Source organism: Etheostoma cragini, chromosome 22 (assembly GCF_013103735.1).
Source record: "Etheostoma cragini isolate CJK2018 chromosome 22, CSU_Ecrag_1.0, whole genome shotgun sequence".
NCBI lineage: Eukaryota > Metazoa > Chordata > Actinopteri > Perciformes > Percidae > Etheostoma > Etheostoma cragini.
This window is the reverse complement of record NC_048428.1, coordinates 4,667,457-4,673,268: the sequence shown is the minus strand read 5'-3', so window position 1 is coordinate 4,673,268 and position 5,812 is coordinate 4,667,457.

Below are 5,812 nucleotides of genomic sequence, written 5' to 3'. Positions count from 1 at the left end.
CTGTTTTAAGGTGCTTATTTCATTGAGGGCTACACAACAGCTGAACCAATCCGGGACCCATGTGTAAAGCTCATTTGATTGTCGTAAAGGTCAGTGTGTCAAAGCAGATATGTTAATGCTGAGGTAAACCCACAGAGCACTGCTACAAAAAAAGATGTTCTGTCTTCAGTGTGAATTTGTTGTGCGGTCTTTAACCTGATGATTTATAGGCAGTTTAAAATGTGGTGGAGGATGCATGCACAGAGGATGACCACTTGCCAAGAAAATATTACAGACAACAGTGAGAACCTGCAGGCAGGATACATATAGTTCCTTAAAGTTTTCTTGAGCCATTTGCAGTCTGCTTCAAGATTCTTCATAGTATATAGTCCACCCTTGTTATCCTATACAGAACTTCTGTTTCTCTGTTCCGTATTCTGTTTTTATTGGCATTGGCATTTTTATTGGCATATTAATATTAAACCCTTGGTTAAACTCAGACATCAGTTTCTGGTACCAAATGTTATGTAAAACACAAAACTAGGAGGAACGCATGTCTCATGTATGTCAAGTCCTATCTTAGGGGCCTGCTAAAGTCTACCCACCCTGACCATTTACTGGTGAATTTACCCTTCTATATTCTTTTGGAATATGTTACTTATTTTGATTTATATATTCTTCCATTAAGTTAAAACAGGGTATGCCCAGGATATGTGCCAGTGACCTGCACTGCTAGCCTGGTATTGTCTTCAAACTACAATTACCAGCTGTCAGACAAATTCGCAATGGGCTGTTAGTTACTAGCGCACAGGACTTGGACACACAACCACACAGGGTCTAGCAACCTACGTATGTTAAAAAGCATGTTGGTTTTTTAATATATATGAGCAACAATATTTTAGTTCTTTTTTGTTTCACAATGAAGTGTCTACAAATAGCTTTATGATATTTGCATCTCTCTCTTAAAATGCAGAACCAAGAAAATGGCAGTTGAAATGCAGATAATATAGATGGTGTTGACTAAATGCGGTCTGTATGAGGGATGATGGGATGCAACTAATAGTCATTATCTAATACCGTTAATAATTTCAATCTTACAACATAACAACTTCCCAGGCAGATGTTTGCCTAGCTTTCTGATTCAGATCAGCAGCCAGAAAAAAGATTGTCCTTTTTTATTTTACTTTCAATTGATAGGAAAGAAAGTAAAGCAAATATTTCTCAGTATTTGTAAAGCTATTACCAACAAATGTTTAGTATTTTTACTTGGTAAATTACAAAACCTATTCTAAAATAATTTTTATAAAAAAGCTATTTATAATTACAGTTATAATCAGATTTCTTAGATATTTTACCCTTCATGTTTTTTCCATTGTTAATGCTTAGAATGACAATAAGGATGGCCGCATAAATACAGGAGAGGACATGAGTCATACATCAAACAGTGAGGTTAAAATGGACAATGAAAACTTTTCCACAACTAGATAAATAGGTAAATACACAATTACACAGTATTAGCCCCATCGGCATTGTTAGGGCTTTCTTTATTACTTATTGCTCAATGGTAACAAATATCAAAATATGCAAGGCCAATTGCAAACTTGAACCCTGTCCACTGTGTTGACCTAATGATATTTCATATGGTGTCACCCCAACTCCATTCTCCCACTACTTTCATTGTCCCAACATGCACTAAGGCAGTGGCAGAGCTCACGAATTAAATTATTCTTTTTCTTCTCTTTCTTGATAACCTTTAGAATGACAATGAGGATGCCCAAATAAACAGACGTCATGAGTTTTGCTTCCGACAGTGAAGACTAAGAGGATGAATTGGACAATGAAATCTCCACAACTAGCCTGTTGGGTACTGACATTGAAGAGGTAAAAATGCAAAAATACATCACACAGTTTCTACTTTTTGTTAAAAATGCCTACCCTTTTAATCCATTGATATTGTTTCAAGTCATCTTTCCCCCTTGTTAATCTGTAGAATGATGTAGACCGATCAAATTATAAAGTGAACATGCTTGATGCTGCCAGGAGTGAAGATGAAGAGTGAAGACTTGATGGAGGTCAAGATTAGTGAAGAAAACACATCTGACTTTTCTGTGGTATGTCCCTTGAAAATTACTTGTTAGTGTAATAGTTTATATAAAACCAGCACATGAGTGCATTTGTCAGGAAAATGTTGAACTGATATTCCTGATGGGATGCTGCTCTCTTTATGTCTGTCTGTCTGTCTGTCTGTCTGTCTGTCTGTCTCTCTGTCAGTCTGTCTGTGTGTGTGTGTGTGTGTGTGTGTACGTACGGGTGCACCTCTTTCAAAAGGAGAGCGTCATGATGGTGATGTCCTATCTGTTACGGCATAATTTTACTGGAAATGTTTAACATAATGTTTCCTGGTTTGATCCCATCTTTTTAATACCTTTTCCACAAAGAATTTGTAAGTTCATCTAAATTTGAAATTCACTGTTATTGTGAAAGCTGTTTAAAACACTTTTGCATTAGCATAGTGTCCCTCTCAATGTGAATCTTGCACCACAGTACTTGATGCCAATGTCAACCTAAAGAATGGCTGGTGTTGCCCCTGTATGCACAGATTGAGCAACTTCTGCAAGAACATGGTGTCAGTCTCAGTGGAAAAAATAAGAAAATTTGGGGTTCTCTCTTACATACAGTCCGAAGAGTATCACAAGTTAAGTGAAAGTGGAGTTTTTGGAAAGATTACTTTACTTTAATTTGGAATTGTGACAGCGCACCAGTGTTTAAAAGTTCAAAATGCAGCATTTGTCCAATTAAGAATCAGGTAATTGAACTGGAACCAGAAGTAAAGAAAAAGCTAATTTTGATGTCAGCGTTATGGTTTGGGTCAAATAAAGCATCCATGTTAACATTACTAACACCATTTGTTAAAGAAGCCTCATTATTAGAGAATGAAGGTATTGACTGGCTGGCTGTACAGGGAAACTATTTCTAAAGTGTTTGTTGTGGATTGTATCTCTGAATCAATGACTCATCCGTTGCTTCGTAACACAATGGTTGTGGTTATGGTTGTGACATTTGTTATCACAAAGGTGGTAAATCCTATCCATATAATCGACCTGAACTCTCCTTTTAGTCATTCAATCTTAGCTTCTGTAAATGAGCCAGTCCCCGTTTCCCATTGTCAAGGAAGGATCCTCCAAAGAAGGATGCTACGTCATCAACGTCCGCCGAATGACCGTTCCAATGTCGAGGATCCTCCGTATTCCTCCAAGGACTGAGTCCTTCAATAAGAACATTTCCCATAGACAGAAAACCTAATTATTATAGCAATTTGTACCAGCATTAAAGCGTTAAGCTTTACATTAACAGTGATAACAAATGTACGGCACACAATAATGATACTTATATCTAAATTATTTCACCGTCAGCGATGCCGCTCGAACTCCCGCTTAGGTCTGCTATTTTTTTTTAACCATCCGGCAAAGGCCCCCACAAAGGATTGTGGGGGATTTGGGGCCACAAAAGATACACATATGCATCCTTCTCTGTCTATGGGAAATTTTCTGAATGAAGGACTCAGTCCTTGGAGGAATTCGAAGGATCCTCGACTTTGGAACGGTCCTTCGACGGACGTCGATGATGTAGCGTCCTCCTCCTGGCTTTGGAGGATCCTTCCTTGACATTAAGAAACGGGTGCTGATTCATCTACTCCATCTCAACAACATAATAAAACAGCACAGTAACAGTTCCACAACCATTCCGTCCAGTGTTTTAAAAATGCGCATTTGAAACGCAATGACGTGCACTTGATAGCCAAGGAGAGGCAAAGGTTTGTAGTCAAAGGGCCATCTCCATTAATTAATCTTTGTCACTTCCAAATAATAAACAGTTTCGTGAATTCCACAATGTGTGCCTTGGAGTCACTTGACAACTGACGGCGTTTTAGCTTGAGATAGTGAACAGTGAATCAACCCTAGTACATTGGCAGACAAATGGAAGAGGTTGATTCATGACTTGTAAAAATAAAACCTCCTGTTAAGATAACTAGGATACCAAGGACAGTGAGTGAAAGGAAGTTATGGAAAGCTTCAGAGTGGCGAGCATTTCTCCTCTTCCATGCTTTGCCTGTATTGAAAGGATTACTCCCTGCCTGATTTTGCCATCATTTGTTTCTTTTGGTGTTTAGCATATATACTGTGTGTGTGTGTGTGTGTGTGTGTGTGTGTGTGTGCATACTGTATATTACTGCAGGATAAGATCAAGACTAGAAGCTTAATTATGTCAGAACTGGCTGTTAAAAAAATTGTCATTGAATTTCAAAGACTGTACAGGAAAGATCGCATGACTTTCAACATACACTTGCTAATGTACTTGGGGGCTATTATTATTGGGGGCTATTATGTCAACCTTTTGCTTTTGAATCCAAAATGAGCACTTTATTGAAGTATTTTCATGGAACACAGTATGTCCCTTCCAAAAAAAGCTAGAACATTTATATTGTGAAGAGAATTACCAGAAAAGGCAAAGCATACTATTAAAACTGACGGTTCAGTCATTTGTTGAACGTTATTTTAATAAGTGAAGAAGAGAAAAATGTGAACTTCTAAATACGTGTCATGGGTTTTGGGCATCCCTGTTTGCAAGAAAATATAACCATTTATATAGTGTTGCCATTGCCAAGTTCTGTGGAAATCTAAGTAACTGCTTCTGGTCACACAGCCATTATTTGGATGATGGGTTTTTGTATTACAGTCAGAAACATGACAAACTAAAGAAAAGATACAACAGTGCTGTATGCTTGAAAGATGGAACATTGGGTGTAATTAATGACTGAGTCATATCACAAGTCCAGTGTTGTAGCCAATGATTCACATATTTCATAAAGAGACTTGCTACTTGATGTTTTGTGATGCGATTTTTTATTAACTACGTGTGTGTGGGTGTGTGTGTGTGTGTGTATATATAATGATCTGGTAATGGGTTATAGTAGCAGCCTGAAAGAGTTGTCATTAAAATCAGCCAAATATGTATCTGTTTCTGTGTGGGTTAAAAACACTGTACATAAAAGTTCAGGTTCAGTTCAACATATCCACTATTTACTCCAAGTTATTCCACCACCAAATCTGACTTGTTTACACACAATAAATACGTAGCAAATATGTGTAAAAATGTATAATTGGCTACTCGCTTACAACTACAAGCAAAGTATACTTAAACGTTACATGTAAGGAAAGAATACTTTTCTTTATTTCTTGATCGAAAGATTTAAGTGTCAAATATACTTTGAATTTCCTGTATGTACGACACTTGTCTTATACTGGCAAGAATACTTATTCTTCAGTATAATTTTGTTAAGTATATCTCTGATAAATGTACAAAAAGCAGACAAGCATACGCTCTTATTCTTTGTTTAAAAGAAGTACACTTATAGCACACTTAAATAAACTTCTTTTTTGTAAGGGTTCTTTAGTTTCTTAAATGTTTCCAAAATAGTTTTAGTACTTCATTAACGTGTTGTTCGAATGACACGTAATAATGATAATGGACAATTACTCTTCCATCCTGTAGTGGGTGCTGATTGACAAGCAAGTAGCAAATTTTAATGCTTGGTCTATAGTGTTGCTAGCTAATTCTTGGTGGGCAACATAAGACTACAACATTGTTCAAAACACTTATTTTTAGTATGATTGTGTTCTCTACGGTTCACGACTCTGGGCTAACCCACAAATTCATCAGTAATGTTAACTGTATAGATAAATGACTAATCTAATGGTAATTTAGCTAGCTAGCACACCTCTGTCTGTGTGGCTCAGACTCCCAGCGCTGCGAGGCTTTCATCAGAATGAGA